The 21,999-nt window shown below is 36.4% G+C and overlaps 1 protein-coding gene across 1 annotated transcript in view; it reads right to left on the bottom strand.

Moving 5' to 3' along the window:
* Positions 1-21,999, bottom strand: part of LOC110369850 (acyl-CoA:lysophosphatidylglycerol acyltransferase 1) — a 236,573-nt gene that overhangs the window by 202,290 nt on the left and 12,284 nt on the right. The gene's annotated exons all lie outside the window — the stretch shown is intronic.

Below are 21,999 nucleotides of genomic sequence, written 5' to 3'. Positions count from 1 at the left end.
GCGAGGGGGTTTACGTATGGACGTAAATCGGGTGTGTCGTATCTGGTCCCCCCATTCATGAAAATGTATATTTGGGCAACATTTTACGTAGTTTTTGGTTTTGAGTCTTAAAAAATAATTAAAATTTCGCGCTCGCATCGCTCGCGTATTCAGAAACTATATTATGTTTGTATTTGTCAAGAAATAAAAAGTTAAATACGTTTGGGCTAAATTTTACGTAATATTTGGTTTAAGTCCGATAAAAATTTCACGCTCGCTTCGCTCGCGTATTCAGAAACTGTATGCCCTTATTTTTGCATTTGTCAACAAACAAAAAGTTAAGTACGTTTGGGCTAAATTTTACGTAATATTTTGTTTAAGTCCGATAAAAATTTCGCGCTCGCTTCGCTCGCGTATTCAAAAACTATATACCCTTGTTTTTGCATTTGTTAACAAACAAAAAGTTAAGTACGTTTGGGCTAAATTTTACGTAATATTTGGTTTAAGTCCGATAAAAATTTCGCGCTCGCTTCGCTCTCGTATTCAGAAGCTATATGCCCTTACTTTTGGCTTTTGTCCTGTGTGTGATTCTTTATTTTCTGTTCCTGAAAATATAAACCTCTCAAATTAAGAGATTAACAAGTTTGAGATTAACGGCTCAAGATACAAAAAATATCCCTCTCCGCCCCGGATGGTCCCCGGGGGATAGGCTGACTGCTGCCCCACCCTGAGCCCAAAGCTGGCTACGCCCATGACCGCTAAACCTAATGGGAAAAAGCTAAATGCCGTTTAGACAGACAGACACAAAGTAACTCTTACTTTGGAATGTATCACATTAGTAAGAATAGACATCATATACCAACTGTGTTATTAACTATTAACGATTGGACGTGTCTCGTATTTAATTCCACTATAATTTTATCGCTCTTTCATTTGTTTCAGATATGCGAGCCACGAGCCAGTTTAACACGGAACTGGTATCCTATATCAATAAAATAATATTAAGTAACATAATAATGCAAATAAAATTTAAATATTTGCACTTAATATTAAGTTTCCCACGATGTTTTTTGTTGTTTCAGGATGAATGACCCGTTGATACCCGAAATGAGCATTAGCTTACGCCAAAATATCAACGAGTTTAGAAATTAAAATTAAAAAGGTGCAACATGTGTGTAATGTCATTAATAAAACCGGCCAAGTGCGAGTCGGACTCGTGCACGAAGGGTTCCGTAAATTACAGTTAAATCAACCTATCTCAAAAACTATAAGAGATACTTTGATCAAACCAAAAATCGTTGAAAGAGTTAATTAGCATGCATCACCTCTATTTTTTTTAGAATTTTATACCCCGTAGTTATAAAAATAGAGGGGGGGGGACATACTTTTTACGACTTTGAGAGCTGATATCTCAAAAACCGTTCACTTTAAGAAAAATGTTTTTTAGAAAACTTTATATCATTTTAAAAGACCTTTCCATTGATACCCCACACGGGTATGTACATCGAAAAAAAAAATTTCATCCCTCAGTTACATGTATGGGGGGCCCCACCCCCAATTCTTTTTTTTACTATTTAGTGTCATATTTTTGTAGCGGTTCATACAACACATATTCCCATCAAATTTCATCACTGTAGTACTTATAGTTTCCGAGTAAATCGGCTGTGACAGACGGACAGACGGACAGACGGACAGACGGACATGACGACACTATAAGGGTTCCGTTTTTGCCATTTTGGCTACGGAACCCTAAAAAGGACACCTGTTGGTAATAACGTTTTTTATTGATAATTATATTCATTAATATGTATCTTATATCTTGTATGCATATTTTGGCAGTGAAGGATTTGAATTTTATCATCCCATCTCTTTTGAAAGACCGCTGAAATACCTAATAGAAGTACTAAACTAATCGCAGAATTTTTATTTATTCTATTCCGATATTCTAATATAAAAACCTGGTGGTCAATCAGGTAAGCTATTTCTTTTTATTTGGCACCTCATCTCTAAAATGGTTGGAGTGATTTTAATGGGACATTCGCTGACAGAATATAGCCTAAAAACGACGTAACATAGACCAATTTTTAATCTGGTGTGGGAAGTAGTTCCCATGGAACGCAGGTCTAACAAAAGCTAAACGACTCAGGATAGTAAACAAGCATTTGATTTATTTGTTCAATATGATGAAATATAGATCTAAAACCTTTCCTATCCGTCTACCTAACCTTACAAAATATCTAGAAGGAGCAGATATAGATATGAGATTTTCTTTTATAAACATAGGTAAATTGTTTTTACAAGATAACCTATTACCTAACATTGCAGCATTCCAACCGCGCAAAACGTCCAATAAAATGTAACGTAATAATAACAAGTAAATCAAAGAGAAACAAATGATAACTTGAGGTCATCGTTCGTTCGCCGGACACCGGACGGGTGATATCTGTCCGGCGATAACCTAGCGACCGTCTGTGCTGGCCTTTATCTGTAGTGAAGCTTGGTGCTACTGCTAGCGGTTTTTGAGTAACCTATTTTTGGCAAGTAACTAAAAAGCATTAATGAAAGTACTAAAAATTCGATCTAAAACGGAGTAGGCAAACTTGTAACTAATCATCAAACGCCTAAAGTGGTGGAATGGTGAAAAATATTAGATTAGGAACAGTTCATACCTACATAAATGAAAATATGTAATCAATTAATGTAATAAATATATGTTCCGAATCGAAACTGTACACTTTTCCTCTACCTATAATATAGCTATTGAATCAATAATTTAATTAATAGCTTATTAAAATATGAGGAAGTTCTCATTTCAGTAATTTTCGTCAAATTATTCCTGTTAGCTGAACGCACGTTATTATTAAGAATATTTAAACGGAAAGTTATTAACACTTAAACATGCGTAGGAAAACAAATAAATAATCTAGAAGATTTAGTAATCTCTTCGTTAGATCCGGTTCGTTATACTCATAAATATCAAAAAATCTTAAATAAATCTTTTTCCAGTCTAAACAATTTTTTCAGCCCGCTTACAGTCGGGCCTAAGCTATAGTTCTACAACCAAATTAATAGGACTCATAATTGTTGCAGAGACAAAAGCTTGAGAGGTCAACTTTAAGTGGTTTTTCGAGTAATAATTTGGCGTGCCCAGTTGGCAGATAACTAGCATTATGTGGTCATTAAATGCGATGTCCAGGGTTACTGGGAGGTGGTCTGATAGTTAAGTTTCAAGTAATTAAGAGATTAATTTGTGCTGTTTTTATTGGTTGGATATATTAAGAATTCTCAAAACTGATATAATAGCTGGTAATAATACATAAGTAATGAGTTACGTGCTCATTAAGTAGTCTCTTTTAGTGAATCACGATTAGAAAGGAATTCAACTTGATTCAGTATAACCGGTACACATAATTTTACATTCTCACCTGCAAAAATCTCTAAATATAGTAAACAAGTTTTTCAGCATGTGCTTTGTCATTCAAAAAACTAACAACCTAATTCGTGATAACCTGACCTAATGGTTCATCATGGTTATCTCGTTTTCTAAATAGCACTTTATATCATGAGATATTTGCATAAGAATTTACGAAATACATAGGTAACATAAATGCCCAAAAAGGAAAAATGCCTCCATATATTTGATCCATAAATATGATCGATCCATGTTTCCCAATATCACGTGGTGCATTCAAATCAATTGCATTGGCGCACAACAGGGCATGGCGTGAGAAAACCTCACGTTTGATAATAAATTCAGATTCGCATTGAAAGGGGAAATATATAGCTTACTGGGCTGAAGCTGCAATACGTTCTCCAGGACAGAATCGGAGAGCATACCTAGTTTATAGCGGTACTCCTAGTGAAAGATTTCACAGGAGCGCTGCAAGTACGGGACCTATTGTTGCTGAGAATGCGTGGTAGTGATTTGATTTAGGTAGGATTGGGAAATAGGTGTTAGTCGTCTGTGGCGATGGTACTTCGAAACGACAACTACTCATTCCATCCCCATCCTATCAAATTATTTTTAAGAGGACAATGTAAGAACGATGCGTCTCTTCAAAGAATTGATAGAACCATCAGGGAGTTGCGGAAATGTTTTAATACTCGCCTGGATAGAGGTATGGATTTACCCATAGACATGTAATGCTCGTAGTCAGTGTTATTATAAGCGAGGCAATACCTAAACTGTCACGTCCCAAGTCCCAGCTTTGATTGACACACGATTACGACCGCCGCGGGCTAGATAGCATTATTCAAACATAACGTCCAAAGTACCGACAATACAATTACAGTACCGTGGTCAATCGACCTCTAGTTTAATTGAAACCAATGACTTTGATATTGGCCAATTTGGTTATGTACTTGTTGCTATACTATCGGAAACTTAGGCTCTTTTGGATCGGGTTTCGGTGGTTTCCAAGCGCCTTAAATTGTTTCGCAGATTAATGTTACGATAGCAGCTCTAAGAACAGACTAGCATAATTATGAAGGCATTCAACTACATAACATGCTCGCTAATTTTAGTCTGAGATTTTGGTTCATGAATTTCGTTGATATTAACGTAGTAGTACTGGTTACTATGGTCATGGATAGCATATTGACGATTTAAGATGATGATTACATCAAATCAGTTGAGTAGCAGAAATCTCAAATATCAATGTTTATGACCTGATGCCAAGATTGTAAGCTTTAAATTCTACAACTAAAAATCATAACGGTAACTACACGTAAACCAGGGGCTTAAAGCCACAAAGCATAGTATCTACCTATTAATTGCCAGTTCGCAATAACTAAGTCCTTTTTAGTAGCAAACTTGTTCAAGTACTGTCCAAAATGTATTATGAATAGAGAGATAAGGTTATAACCAAATTAATTGTCAGTTAGTAACATGCCATTGTTTCTTATCCTGTCATGTCCTGGCCAGCTGCTTTGTATCCGTTTAGCGGTTTTATCTTTATATAATTCAAAATAATTTAGGCATATCCTGGGAGATATAATTTTGGTTAATTTCCTGTTTTGTACATTTTTGAAATTTTGTGTTATCTGCAGTTTTGGTACATCCCGTTTGGACTGCGCAATTTAACTTTTTGACACTGACTTTAATCAGTACCTACTTTGCTGGTTAGATATCAACCAAATTAAATTCATATTTTCGTGAACGTTGGAATGACGAAAAGATTGTAGCACCCCTGTGACCCACTAACACCACTTAAAAAATAACAAACTCCAACATAATTCAGTGAAACAAGCATCAAAAACTCGAAATGAAACTCATTTACATTCGCCACGTCACAAAAATTCCTGCATGTCGAAATAACATGAACTTTTCTGTGGAACGTCAACAAAACACCCCTAAAAATTCCCCGAGCTGTAGTACAACAATATTCTTAATGATGGGAGTTTTTTCTCTCATAATATTTACACATTCATACCGCATCCTCCCTCTCCCATGTCGGAACATGTATTGAGATAGGGGTGTTGCACGCTCTTACTTATTTATGAGATAGCCGCAAAGGTAGAACGTAGATAGGGAAGAACTAAGGGGACGGAAGATGCTTTGTTGTAACTTTAAATAAATGAATTCAAAGAAAATCGTTTTTGTTAATACGGTCTATATTTGCCCAGCTAGAGAAGCAGCCATCAAATGTTACAAGCATCATCATACACCCACGTAAGTTTTGAACACCAAAATTTTAAAATATGCAGGTGCATTTAATAGCTTCGAACACACCGTTATAAAATTATCGAGATGGGAGATGAAAGCGGCCCACGTGCCAGCCCTATCCTCAAAGGAATGCTTCGTCGAGAAAAGGGCAAACAAATTCCTGCGCCGACGCAGCTTGACAACTGACGATCCACATCCGAGGGAGGGAGGGGTTGGAGCCACATTAACAGGTACACAGAAGATTAAATTACGGAAAACTTGAAATGTTTTTAACGAATACTTCAAAATGCGACTTCTAATTACGAATGTTTAAGTGCTTAGTACATCCTCCGAGCCTTTTCCCAATCATGTTGGGGTCGGCTTCCAGTCTAACCGGATTCAGCTGAGTACCAGTGCTTTACAAGAAGCGACTGCCTATCTGACCTCCTCAACCCAGTAACCCGGGCAACCCGATACCCCTTGGTTAGACTGGTGTCAGACTTACTGGCTTCTGACTACCCGTAACGACTGCCAAGGATGTTCAATGACAGCCGGGACCTACAGTTTAACGTGCCATCCGAAACACAGCCAATGGTGTCTAAGATATACTTAGAAAGTACATACAAACTTAGAAAAGTTGCATTGGTACTTGCCTGACCTGGGATCGAACCCGCGCCCTCGTACTTGAGGTTGGTCCTTTACCCACTAGGCCACAGGTGCTTAGTACATGGTGACGAAAATAATTTTTGTAAATAGGTAATGTATAAGTTTAATGACTCAGAAAGCATAAGTTTAATGACTAAGAAGTGACTATGACTGAACAGAGTGTCAACTGCGCGCTATGGCAAAGCGTGACTCCTCTATCATTTATGTGTTCTAATTCACTACTTTGATACTGATCATTTCGCCTTTGATTCTGGGGTATGATCACAGTCACAGTTTTGCTCTCCAGAGATCCAACAATATGGTAACACGTACATTGGTACTGCACATTTCTGATAAGACATTTAGCAGCGAGTTTTCTGCAAACATTACCTGCCAGATGACAGGGTGTAACTTGTTCCATCGTTTCGCCGTTTTTGGTACACATTGCGTAAGCTGCATCGTTAAAGTTTAATTGACTGTAAGATCTGCTTTAACGGTACTGAGTACGTGCGATCATGGTGTGAGGCCTTAATGTTATTGAATTATGGCAGCAATAATAAATGAATCACCGTATTTAATATTTATCTTTACGCATATGCTAATATCTACATGAGTAAATGATGAAATCATATATTAATGCGACGTTAAATGTCGCTTTGAAGGAATAAAGGAGAATGGGTAATGTGATTGAAGAAAGTTTATCACTACTTTGTATGTTGAAACGGGTCGATTAATCATTGCACTATGATAGTACTTCATTAAATGTCGAATGAAATTGATGACAAAGTAATGAGTCAAAAACAATACAAACTATCTTAAATACATATACCTACTCATTGCTATCCGTAAATAATGAAGCGTTTTCCAAAAGTAGGACGTTGAGACAAAATTCAGCTGCACATTGCAAAACGAAAAAACATCCATAATGGCAGATCGTGCTACTTTTTTTCATAATGTGACAGCTCACATATTTGAAGAGCATTATTTTTTCGGTCCGCTGATATCAAGAAAAAATAAATAATGTCAACTAGTTCAGTTTGGCGAATACTTTATCTAATCACCGTCTGTCGGATGCGATATGACCAAAACGTTGTTCAAACACACGATTTGCTGTATGTTTAACTATTTTTTATTCCATTTATATTCTCATATCATTTATTTGTTTTTAGTTTGGATGGCAACTGCCTTATTTGAGCAAATTAATATCTGTTGTAGGGATTTAAAATGTAGTAGGAAGCTGGTGTTCTGTTTGAGATAAGATTATTTCCTGTCAACGAACGCCGTAGGCAAATCTATTCAATGCCTATAGCATAACAGTGATAAAGGAAATACACATACCTAACACTAATAGATAAATAAAAGGAAATAAAAATCCATTTAAAAGACTAAACGATGGGAAACATGATATTACCGAAACACAATCTGAATCTAATGAATCAATAAACATATTGAATGCTGCTATTAGTGGTACACCAAACATAAGTCATGTTTCACTACGAATCGATTATGCACACGTGATCGACTACTACCACGATTGAAACAGAAATCAGCTTTGATTGGACGCCTGTCGCCTTAGGCAAAACTTTTTGTAATGACTCTTCATCTTGTTAACCAGAAGAATGGCTGGTTTGAGACGTAAGTATCCTCAGGTAACAATTCACGCATCTTGATCAAATATGATCTCCTTATCTATCAGGAGACAATGTCTTCTGATAAAGAAAGAAAGACAGTTGTTTTCACATAAATATTTAATGACAAATGACCAATAAAGCGACTACAGTTTAACGTAATCAGTGAAGTAACTGCGTAGACTGAGATATCCTGTCAGGATGCTCTTATCTTCATGAATGGGCGAGTTAGATAGACTAATAGGTTCAGTGGTTTCTCTAGAATGTGACACCGAGACTATGTCAGGGAAATCAGGGTAATTTTACTTGATTAGTTGTGTGTTCTGCAGTTTGTCATTACTCCCATCTTGAAGGGTAATCCTTATTTAGGGGACAAGTGAAAATAATTTTCACTAGCGTGTCTCTAGTACCTAAATTGAAAATTATTTTCTGCCATTCAGAACTATCAATAGAACTCCCATACAATATGTATAAGCAGTTTTTCGAACATCGCATACTATATACTGTATAGGTACAACAAAAATAATTATTCTAAATCATATTTCATTCACCTACACCGTAATACCGGGCTTCATATTAATATTCATATTATTCTTCTTCTCAAATTGACCGTTTAACTCCACGCAATATTTTAATATTATAGTAAAACCACGTGAACCCATCACATGCTGTTTTAAAAATAATCAAATGATTTATGAAGAAACGTTTATTTATTTGTAGCTGGTTGTAGATAGATTTAATTTACCATTTGATATATATCACCCACACAGGTCAACATTATTATGACTGGGTTGCTTACAAAATCCTAAATGTATCCGTACTAAAAGTAATCCAAAGGCATTAAGCCTTAAATCGTAAAATAGACCTGAAAATTGCTTTAACAAGAATGCAAAACCGATGTAACTGAAAAGATACCCAGTGACCTCTTTACAGGTGTCCCTACCTGTCGCCAAGATAAGAATTAGCAATTTTATCAATAAATTGAGAGATATCAGTAAACTAATCGGTTGAGTCATACTTACAAGTAACTCATTGATATGATAAGAAACCAGTCTTATATCCGTACATGGTTAAACGTACGTTTTAGTTAAATCATAAACATCCGACGTTGATGTCAGTGATGGTAAAGCTCAGTTATACTGAGGGAGCTAATTATAAGACTTATAAACACATTAACACTACAATGTAGATAACGACTGACAGTCAAAATGTTAGCCAAGCTGGCTATTAGAAAAGACCTACTGTCCAGGACACGACATAGTAACTTCTAAACCTGTGTTCAAAAATCAAAACCCACAAGTAATGTAGGTCACAACGAGCCCTATAAAATCGAAATACTTCAAAACATCGTTCCAGTTGAAAGCACGCACAGCTACTAACTGCCTTCTGTTACAAATTACAAGACGTTTTATCGCAGGCAATTAACCTTCAGAGATAACGCTGAAGACAGATAAGGCAGGCAATTAAGTTGCTCTATGAAAGGTCACAGACTCTTTATCTGGAGCTAAGGGTAGGTCGGTATCTGCTAATGAAACAAAAGATGCAGTGGGTGACGAAAAGGGCACGATGGCATTAAAACAATAATAGGGTAGTGTCCAGGGTCGAAATAATGAAATAATATTTAGTCCGCTTTTTAGATAATCAAAAAATATTGGATACGTATTTTTTCTTTTTTTAATTAAACATAAAATGACAAAGATAATACGCTTCAAAAATTAGGAGTGGGGGCCTTTTACGTCACAGTGTCCTGAAAATTGTAGCAACTTGTGACGTCACACTCAACTTTAACACGCTATATCTTAATAAGTTCTGATCCAATTTAAAAAAGAAAAAATACGTATCGCTTAATTTTGGACAATCTACAAGACGGACTAATTATTATTTTTTAGGAAACAACCCTATTGCTCGAGAATAATTTGCTGTATTAAACACCAAGTAGAAACTTTGAAAGAAACGCCTACACGACAAAAAAGGCAGTTTAAAGAAATGAGATTCATTTCGAGCCTCCTGGCGCTTTAAAATCTCAAACAAATAAAGTAAACTTAACAGCATATGCATACCTTCCAAAATTCCAGAAAACGGGCCAAAACTTTCAAAAAAAGCGTTCAAAAATCATAATCTTTTGAGGCCGCTATCGAATGCTTTCGTACGTTCATTCAAGGTTCGTGAGACTTAAAACCGGTTGGTTCGGGAATCCGATCCTTTAGAACTTTTTTTATTTGTTCTTTTTCAACATGTGACGATGAACGTTCTGGCTGGTGTTGCAGACGGTAATGATTGATCGGTTAGTTTTGGACTTTTTAGTTAGCCTTAATATGGGCTTGGTTTACTAGTGATTGTCTCGAGTTTGTTGTCTAGCGTTGCTCGGTTAAGAATGTCACTGTTTTTTTGTCGTGTCACCATTTTAATGATAAGTTTTTTTTTTTGAAAAGAAATTAAATGCTTCTTGCTCTATCCGCCTCCATAAAGGTTGTAAAGTAATAACAAAACTTGGCGTAAGTTAAACCTGCAGTGCAGTGTGGTATGAATATTAACTAACTTTTTACAGCAAAAGTTCTTTATTATCAACTTGCCGTTATAGATGCAAGCGTGGCTTAATTGTTGTTTTATAAACTTCCAAGAAACGCCAATGATTCAGAACTAAATAAATCTTCGTATACAAGTACAAAAAGACGGAACTAAGTAATGCAGCTTCTTACTCATACTAAGAATTTAACCGTGACTGTTTCAAAAGTAATTACATTATATTAAACACAGTAAATTTTGAGTAAATCGGTGGTACAGAAAGTCGAGAGTCAAGTGAAAGCGTAAAATTTTTGGCTGAAGAAAACACCTCGAGATGAAGATAAAAAAAATGCCGAAGTTAATTATGTTGCCATTTAAGATAGTTATTTATCGTTATTAACATTTAAGCAAATGTTATATGACTATTTTGATATGGAATCTAGCACTAAGTATCGAAATTAGAACGTTGAACTGCAACTTGGTGCTGCAGGGCATACAAACTGTGCTTTGAGCGTGATATTTTAATGGGCTGTGTGCATGCTAGTTGCAAGTTTGTTGTTTAGTTAGTCGGTGGTCTGCAAAGGGCAAGCGTCATCTCGGAATTTCTCAGAACCGTAAAGGATAGATCTGTTAACTCTCTAATGGGGACTCCTCCTTAAAGATAGTGACAGTGAATTCAAGTGGGTATGTTGAATTTAACATTTCGTAAGACAAAGCTTCATGGTGATAAATCAACCAACGAGCGATGATTAATACACAAAATGTCAAACCAATTAACCGAAATACTCATTATGACCTCACGATGAGACCCAAATTCAGAAACAAGTTTGCAGCACGCACATTTGCAGCCAAAGAATCAACTCAGATCCTAAAAAGAATTAGTCAAGTGAAACCGAATGGGGGACAAGTTGAATACAATCAACGTCTTTCAGTCCCAACGGACGTTGTAAAATAAGTAAAAAATATTGACAAGTTGGAGTGCACACGCCAAAGCCTGCATTGATAAAACAAACGGCAACAGCATCGCTTCTATTTATAAAACAACTAGCTTGTGCCGGCTTCGCTTACATCCTGTGAGAAGTTCGTGTACTAAATTAAAAATATGCTGTAGGTAGGTTATATTGCATACGCTTTGTATCTGTAGTTTTAATGCTATGTATAGTACAAAGATCCTATTGTTAAATATTAAGGATAACATACTGACTCACACGAAAAGGGACCACCATGTACTAACCTACATTCTCTTTTAGATCTTGACCAATTATTTGCATCTAATTATGACAATGACTGTTACCTATATAATTTTTTAACCGAAAAATTATCGCACCAGCTCAATGAGGGTTTCGTAAAATGGCGTCCACGAGGTGGCAGCACCGAGTCGTCAGGTCCAAATAACTGTCAAAGTGCTTATCTTTACTATGAATAATGAACGATTTTAGTGTTTTTTTTATTTTATAATTAAAGCACTGCATTATTGTTTTACTATTGCGGTTGAGTAAATAAAAAAAACTAAATCATATTGTGTTAAAAAAAATTTCAACAAGCTTTTCCTTAGTACCAGTGACTTTTGCACCCTCTCTCTTAGCTCAATTTTTAGTTCGGAAACCTTATTCTGACCGTAGTCCATAATAAAATCAATAACACTTCCAATATAACAGAATTTCAATAAACAATAAGTTCGGCACCTACAATTCCATACTATTTGACAGCTGTTTGGACCAGACGCATACGTGGCGCCACCCGGTGGCAGAAAAAATTTCAAAAACCCTCATTATTGCGATAGAAGTCTCAACAAAATTCCTACACTTAATGTTAGGTACATTCCCAGGGATAACACCCAATGCGTTTTCATTATGTGCCCGCACACAACGTTTTTCAATCTCAGATCATCAAAAATGATCCAAAAAGGACCAAGTCCAGATCATCAGAGGCCGAAACTATTTATAGAACATGTTCTACCATGCTCGTGAAATGACATGGCACAGATCTACAGAGTCCTGGCGTGGCAACAATAAACAACTTGACAGGGAATGTAAATAGTATGGTAGTCACTGCAGGCTTATTGATGAAAGATGAAATGTTTGGGTATTTGGACGCTGGTGTTTCATGCTTTGAAATGTTTTTTAAGTGTTTTCAAGGGCATTTTGGGGAATCACCCGTAAAACAGTTGTTTAGGAAGTTAGTCCCATAAGTATTCATTTCTCTCTGTAGACCTAGTTAAGGTTCGGGTAACCGAGTTTCCCATTTATGCATTATGCTTCACCATTTCAGATTTACTCAGGTATCTTTAAAAAAATACCAGATTCCTTTTAAGTTAATTTACATTTTGGAATCGATAATCGGAATAAAAATAAAAGTCGAATAAATAACAAGTTTTGGGGAATGCGCTCAGAAGTTAATGACTACAACGAAATATTCAGTCTTTATAGTAAGAAACTTACGTTCGTCATCGGTAAAGTGAGTTAGTTTTTCGATGAATCCTTGTGACTAACACTTACTGATAAAAATACAAAGGAAGACGTACAAGTTTTTCTACCTAATATTTATGTAAAAAGTAGATGTTTTATAAGGTAAAGCTAAATATTTTCCTTACCCAGTGCTTGTGTTTATGCTTGTAGATGTGATACAGGAAAAAAATTAAACAGTTTTATTTTATCATTCCGCCTACAATGTTTTCAAAGACTACTATGTTATTGTGACTAGTGGTAGCTCTAAGATATGGTTAGCAAAGTATAAGAATTCTGCAAATACTCGAGTCTCAACATAAAATCCATGACAATGGATTGTGAAATTAAATGTAAGTACAATTTCAATTAAAACACTAGTTGTGACGGATCATTTCACACTTACTGTTAATTTTTTGTAGTGCTCAAAGCCCTTCAAAGCGTCCACGGTCACGGTTCACGGCTCAATATGGCGCTGATTGGTGATTGAAAGCTTTGAAGTTTAAACAATAAAGTCTCGAAATTATTGGGGTACAAAATAGATTTTGATTTTCCTAAGGGTTAAAATGCCTGAGGCCGTACCTAAGTGTTTGGTAAGACGTCCTATGTTCATTTTAGTTAATTGAACTCTAAGATGAATTAACTTGCTGAAAGCTGCCATAATAAATCAAATTGATATTTGTGAAGGTTACCAGCTCACCCATTTATCTACGTTTATCATTCTCTTTCAAAGTGCATTCTTCGAATACTCAAAAAGCTCACACAAACAGACACAAAATCGTGAACAAACTTGTATTTCTCGACTTCTTTCAACAATTTCGATAATTGCATCAGTAACCTTTCTTAACAAATATGTATTGGAATGCGCTTGTCCGTCAGGTAAACAGCTCGTTATATTACAGTACGAACTAAGTTCAAAGTAAATATTTAAAGAGATAAAATACAGAAAGACTTTCACAAGTACGAAGGTACAAATATTTTCAAGTTCAAGACTGTTTGTGGCTTTGAAACCAGAGATAAGAGACGGCCATCTGTTTTATTTTAAGACGCTTGGGTGCATAATGAGGTTTGCTTATCGCCTTTTGAGTATTTATTTATTGCAAGCAAGCTGAAGAAATAATATTGCATTACATTTTCTTCTGCAGTAGTAGCTTTGAAGTAGGTATCCAATGCAAAATTATAATCAACGCAATTTTCTCAACCTCTAATTTTGGGCACGCTCCCAGTTGACAGCGATGGGGACGAATTTTTTGACGCTTTTTAGTTGTTCTGTTTTATTAGGATAGTTTTTGATTTTTATTGTAAATATGTATTGTAAATATTAAATTGTGAAATAGAAATAAATACCTCTAATTTAATATATCGGTTGTATTTTTATTTCCTATTAATATCTTTTAATCATCTCACAGCGACAAGCAAACAGAACTGTAATGTCTAGAGAAGGTATTAAAGTTCAGGAGAAATTCTACTACCTACGTTTTCCGGCGAAACCTGTTTCTACGAACGAGATAAAAGATCATTATCTAGCTAGGCGGTATGGCTTGCAGAATAGAATATTTGATGTTTTTTTTTCTAATCTAGAAGCAAAGGAAATACCTACATAACTAGCTTCCTTGAAGAAATATTTCTTTAACTCAAAAAATATCTATATCCAGGTACCTAAATGGCTTGCAGCATGCCTAGCACAAAAACATACTTTAGCCTTAAAGCCAATCTCTAGACATCAAACCAATGAACTAATCTTAACTACCTGACACGTGTTAGTGCACAATGCGTTATAACATCTATAATTAAATTCACCATTCAGAATGACGTAGTCGCTGATACTAACTTATGACGATGATTATGATTCTTATATTCAATTCGTAACCGCCAATCTGGTTGGTGACGTCAAATCTAAATCGGATGCTCTGGCTATAATCTTCGAATGTATAACGTGTTTGAAGTTACCTAATACTAAGTAGTATCAATGCTGTTTGACAGTGAAGCAGACTCAACGAAAAGCAATCCTGGCTCGTCATTCTAATCCTAACCCTGACTGCAAGAATTTAAGAATGCTTCATCTTAATAGGAATTCAAAACCCCATAACAGATTTGGTAAGTCAAAGGTTCGGGTCAAGATCATGACCACAAGCTTTACAAAGAACTCCTAATATTGAAGCTATTGTCTCTAAATGCTAGATACCAATTAATTTTGACAGACGGAAGCTGCCTTGAAATAATGTAAGTTATTAACTACTACTAACATATGAGGTTCGAACTCATGAATAGACCATGACCCAAAGGCTATATAACGACAAAAACTTCTAATGCAGTCTATTTTTCACACCTTGTCATTATAGGTATTATATTATTACTATAAGCTACTCCAACGACTGAAGTTACCTGAATATTTTTCAACTTTCTCGATTTATATTCCATTTATGTCAAAGCCCACGGTTTCCAACATAAAACTATAATAGGATATCTATTTTTTACGTATCTGAACTATGCTACTACAGTCAAATTAGGCTATTACTAGTTCTTTTGCAAAGCAAATAGGTACTTTTTAGAGTTACTTAAATTAAGGTCAAAAATGCTATTAAGGAAGAAATCAAAATACAAGCAAATACGTTTTTCATTTATTCATCTGAAATTTAATAATATTTCCATTGGTTTACCTTACACTAACTACTTGCTAATTTAAACTAAATACAGCCAAATCATAACCAGTTGTTTGTTTAAGTTCAAAGGAAGCAAACTCAGTCTATTTCCTTGTATAAAGTATACAGAAGCAAATATGGGTTACAAACAAGTGACGACTAATGTTGACTTATAGCTTATAGGGTTGTCACTAAGAAACTTATATTGAAAAAACAGAGTTCGGATAGATATAAGAATATAAACATAGGTAACTCATTTCGCAAAAAGCCTTTACCCAATGTTTTCTCAATTAACTTCGCCATTAATTATAATATACATCGCTTCACCGCTCTCCTACTTTGTATTAAGCAACATTATTTGCGTTTTACTTTTCAATATTATGGCAATTGACACAGCCCTAACGGCGTCTAAAGAAATCTGTTGTGAAATGAGTCAGCCTTCACCAATTAATTTCATGCCCTTTTCGTCACTTCTGAGTAATTCAAACGCAAACAATTATAATGAAAGGGTATTAGGATAAGACCCGTATTTATGAAGCGGATTTTAGTTTGAATGTTTAAAGCTTGGAATTCCTGTTAAAGCGCTCGAAGCGGGTGCTCGGGAAATAATTACCGCCATATTGCACGGCGGGATTCCGAACGGGAGTTTGGATGCTTTGGAGTTGGTGGTTACACTATTTACAATCAAACGTTCTGTTGAAAACGATTGAAGTTCTGAATTTGAATTCAAATGCTGCTCCGGCGTGTGCGTTTCCAAGCCACTTGTTTCAGTTCTACAGATTTGGATGCATTCATACCGGCACTTACAGCAAAGTGATCATCATAGTTCGTCTACCCCAGAATGTGAGAACAGAGGAAAGTTTGTCGTAAAGCGAATACAAATTTGGGGCACAGTTTAAGTACCGATAAACCAGAGACAAAGGGCAATAATTCGTACCGAAACGAATACCGGTTTCGGTGCCCAACACCCTGCGTCCTCACTTGACTTTCCATATTCGGCAACGTTCAATCTGGGCGCACAGCCCTCTACACTTTCGCTTTTCAAATACAAAATGTCGCATCCCATCTTTGTGCGCTCAAAAAATATGAGCAGACAATTCATACGGATACTACACTCGAGCCAAACAATGGTCCTAATACGCATAAGAGAACACACACTACGATACGTGCCCTGCTATTGGTTAGAAAGTCGGACAGGCAACAACACACGGCCAATGTGGTTTTATTGCAAGAACTCGCTCTGCTCTAGTGCTTTTGTGGTGTACTAATGTACGCACATGTCTCAAGTTAATGTTTGACAATGACTTTTATATTAGAACCTGATTCTGTACGATGGGTATGTAGGTTCCTTTTAGAAATTAGAGACCAAAGGAATAATAAAAGTCAAAATTATGAGAAGGTGACTTTCTAGCAGTGAATTTATTGAACTTCTGAGATAGATCAATGTGCTAGAAAGAACAATTTAACCGTTAGACTTACTATCATTTAACACCTATCAGGTTGCCTGCTGTTTAATTAAGATTGCACAGGATGATAAATAAACGTCCTAAATTACAGGTGTGTCTTACTTATCGCTGTTTCTACCTCAGGTTCTCTACATGATAACAAAAGGTACGTACCTACGTGTAGAAGAAGACAGAAATGAACAATAACTTACTAAAACCCGTACAATACCTAGAAACAGGAACTCTGGCACTCAAAGTCAAAGCCAAAGTTAAGAGCTCATTAAACTCCGATGCGGCGACTCTAAAATTAGTTGTTCTCCAACTTTACTGAAAGATGGTCCATAAAACCGCGGCTAAAACCAGTTCTTTGTTACCTCCATAGTTAGCTTACGTACCCGCGCACCAAGAGATCGGATCTAAAACGAGTTTACAGTACATGTTTACTTGAGTACGGCGGAAGATCGTTTGCTCGGCAATATACGGAACGATACACTTGTTTCAATTGAGAAAAGTCGCTATCACGAATTGTCACGATCTCTCGGTACGAGTAGGTACGATACGAACAACGCGAACGTCCTTGACGCACAGAAACGACTGTTTTAGAACGAGGACGCGTGTATAACATGCTCGGCTCAACTCGACGGTTTTATCTACGTTTCTGAACGGAAACAGATCTGGATTGCATCTCCGTTGTAAATGTAATTGCAGGAAATAATACAGTTTCTCATCTCTGTTGATGCAGTGAGGGAAACTAGAAATTATCTAGATGCAGCGGTAGTTGATAATAAATTCATGAATTGTGTTCCGTTCTGAAATGAAAATACGGTGCTTTTAGGTGCATGCGGAAGAGTGAGTGTTATGAAATATACATGTTCGCTGAATTTAGGTTTATGTGTTTTTATTTATGGACCGAGGCCTTTCATAATGTTCGTGGAAAGCAGTTTTCAAAGGAGATTATGGAAAGCAGCAGAAACAGTTATGAACAACAGATTTTTAAACTGATTAAAGAACATGTAGTTTTGGAGTACACAGAATATACAGGTCATGACAAAAACAGGCCTGGCTAGTAGGTAAAACCCAGCTGATGACCTCTCTACTTCACATACGAAGGTCTGCGTTGGGTTAAGAGAATAAACAATGACTCATCGATGACCACTATCTTTATTTAAACTGTAATCTAGTGTAATCTATCTGTCTGACGATTTTGAGCTGTGAAAAATTTCACAACTAACGGATTTTATGAAATTAAGTCCCAATGGGTCGATTTACCTACGTTACTTTTTTCACATAGTAATCTGGCCAGCACATTCGGACCAGTTTTCCCGACTGTTATTATACCGTGTAATCTGGGCCGCGGCCCAGGGGCGAGTTTCCCCCTAACCCATCTATGTAATCTACAACAGATGTTTGGTACTTTTCTTTCCAACCTAGAAGTTAAAGATTAAGGGGATTTTATTAGGTCACGCGAGTATAACAATTGAATCCCATCCTTCACGTCGCTGGATCGTTAAAACAGCTAAAGTTAAAACTACTACATGATGAGGAATTAGGAAAACAAAAGAACAATCAGTTTGATGTATCACCTGGAACACTGTAGCCCTTTCTGATAATGACATATAGCATATTAGACTTCAGTGTTACTGAGTTCCTATGTTGCCTGACCCGATAGCACAGGTACTACTCTGCTCTGTTCTTATTCAATCAGGTAAATACCAAATATTACCTGCAGGACAAAAGTGTTTGTTCCTAGTTAATAACTGTACTTTGTCATTTCTAATTAATTAATACTAACATTTAATAGGACTTACTGCGAATCATAATAACAGGCTTCAAAAATCAGCTTTCTGCATAATCCGACGTAACCAGTTTAAGAATATAAAAACCGGCCAAGTGCGAGTCGGACTCGTGCACGAAGGGTTCCGTAAATTACAGTTAAATCAACCTATCTCAAAAACTATAAGAGATACTTTGATCAAACCAAAAATCATTGAAAGAGTTAATTAGCATGCATCACCTCTATTTTTTTTAGAATTTTATACCCCGTAGTTATAAAAATAGAGGGGGGGGGACATACTTTTTACGACTTTGAGAGCTGATATCTCAAAAACCGTTCACTTTAAGAAAAATGTTTTTTAGAAAACTTTATATCATTTTAAAAGACCTTTCCATTGATACCCCACACGGGTATGTACATCGAAAAAAAAAATTTCATCCCTCAGTTACATGTATGGGGGGCCCCACCCCCAATTCTTTTTTTTACTATTTAGTGTCATATTTTTGTAGCGGTTCATACAACACATATTCCCATCAAATTTCATCACTGTAGTACTTATAGTTTCCGAGTAAATCGGCTGTGACAGACGGACAGACGGACAGACGGACAGACGGACATGACGAAACTATAAGGGTTCCGTTTTTGCCATTTTGGCTACGGAACCCTAATAAAATGGTGGTAAATATAGCGACTTAGAAAAAAATGGCGCCACTGAATGACCGGAAGATGAATCAGTTATAAAAATACGCTATCGTACTTCACTGGCCAATCAATAGCTATACTTAGTAATACTTACACAGGATGCATGAATCATGAATGGGAAAATGCATCTAAAATATAGTTCCTACAACTTATTAGTAATTGTCAGCTGTAATTATATTAGTTTAGATATTACACGTCAGAGGTAGGTTTGAAAAAACTCTGACACTAAGGCTTGTTAGTTGATTAGATTTGTAGGTCATACAATAAGTTTTTTTGTGCTTATGTACCTCTTGGATTATATAAGGATGTAAAGTTATATTAACATGCGTAGGTACGTGTTAAGTGTTAGTACGTATAGTTCTACAATAATAAAATAATCCGTAAAAAATGTATTTGTTGAGCTACAACAAAATAAGTCTTGTCGAAGCGAATGCATATTTATTTATTTATTTTATTTCTTCAGAAAATAAGCGTGAAAACCTAAAGTTGTACATTAGCATTACATACATATTAGGTTGTTTATCCATTTATAGCTAAATAATAATTTCATTCAACTCACTGAGTTTGACCGTCATCAGAAAAAGAATCAAGTGAAACGAAATTACTGTTCACGTAGCCCACATAGACCAATGTGAGAACAAACTTTTTTTAGACAATCTCTTTCCTTGGGCCCAATGAAGCGTACGACCGAAATCTTAACGTACAGTCGCGGATGTTAATGGTTGAGCCACTTCCAGCCTTAGCAATTTTGTAGTGTAATACATTCGGAAGAATGCAACAAGGAGTGCAAAAGATTCACCAACTTCTCGTTATGAACAAAAGGTTTTGAGTTGCCTATGTACATAAGGTTATTCAACATTTTTATTGTTAACTTTGAAGTGTTCGTCTATTACACGGTTAAAATACGAAGTGACAAGTAGCTCAAGCATCAATGTTCGCGACTGTACCTATCTTAAAATATCAGTAGCCAGTAGCATTCTGATTGCGTCATGTTTCATCTAAGCCAAATTACTTTTTCCACCAGTCATTTGATATTTAGACTGAAAAATAGGTATGAAACGAATTTTGAAACAAATATGATATAACAAGGAAATGACGTCAGAATCATAAGACTATTGTTAAGTTTAGCGTGTGACTAACCCAATGTCATAGCAGTTATGTTTTCACGATGGCCAAAGCTATTTCAAACAATTTTGTTATTATCAATCGTTTCAAAATCACGTGCAAAACGTAGTCTAATCATTACTGTAGTACCACTGGGCCAGTAACCATACAACCAAACATTATAATGGAATATTTTTTTCCTAAGTCTTGCTTGAATTAGTATTGCGTGCCAACGTTATGTATAACACAGTTCTTAATTAATAGAGCAGTATGTAAAGCACGTTACACTCATACAGGTTTGCAGATGCGTGTAATAGTATTACGAATCCAGTTCTCGAGCAAACATCTGGCGTGGTGGCCTCAATAAGCGCCATTTTCGCCATGTTAGGCAAAACGACAATTTCCCATCAAGATCTCTGCCGCACGCACCCGTCACTTGATTTATATACAGGAAGGTCTCAATTTGAAACGAACCGCCACAATCGAAGGATGTACCGAAAGGAATTTATAACTCCCAGAATGATACTACGCAATCCACCAATAATGATTGTAGGTGGACACCGCCTGAATATCATTTGTTTGTGTTAAGTCTTTCAATGTTAATTTATCTCCGGAGGTCTGCTGTGAACGGAATTTGAATGGGCTGGTGATGTGTCAGGACAAGTTTGGGACCTTGAATTAATTATGCCGCGTTCGTGGTGACGTTATATCATCTGCTAGACGTACCTAAGTCATGTGTTTAATACCTACATATCCGAAAATAAATAAAATGGCATTTTATTCACAGACATTATGGAACATTACGATACTAAATCGTTTTATTATTCCGAGAGCATAACCTAGAAGCGAAAGCATCTAAATAAACTATTCGTGAGTTATTCATTACCAAACCATCAATCTAAAAAGTGTATCAAGAGTTCATCTAAATCGGTTTACCGCTTAGTGTAAAACTATAGTACTTTCACGTGCTTTCACCACGTGCAAAATCTTGAAAACTTGAAATGTCGATCGCGAACGCTGACTCGACAACAACATGCAAATTCGCCACTCGAAATGCAACGTGACATGATGTGGGGGGAGGCAGCATTCCTAGCGCGGGGGCTGCGCGCGGGCGGCGACGGTCATCGACCGTCCTCAGGCGGCCGCGCATAAACTACGCAGCCGCATAAGGTCAATACAGCGCGCGCCATCCACGACCGGTCTCCGACCACTCGCAACCAGGGCCTTTTCAAACACTATTGTTCGTTCCAAATCAATTACTTAGCTGACGTAGTCGCCACATGTGAAACTTAATTTGTTATATTGAGTAACGAATTACATAGGCGATCTAGAAATGATTGGACGGTAATCCGTTTAGTTGTCGCCAGACGTGTCCGCCGGACGGCAGCCCACTTTTACAACGCGATTAAGCGTGCAGTCGCGTGAATGAAGCTACTTCATATAACTCATTGGCAATTTGATGGATTACGTAGATTTTTTCTGTAAAT

The sequence above is a fragment of the Helicoverpa armigera genome, chromosome 16 (genome assembly GCF_030705265.1).
Source record: "Helicoverpa armigera isolate CAAS_96S chromosome 16, ASM3070526v1, whole genome shotgun sequence".
NCBI classification, from domain to species: Eukaryota; Metazoa; Arthropoda; class Insecta; order Lepidoptera; family Noctuidae; genus Helicoverpa; species Helicoverpa armigera.
Note: the sequence above shows the minus strand (reverse complement) of the source record. Positions and strands in the feature narration are given on the sequence as shown.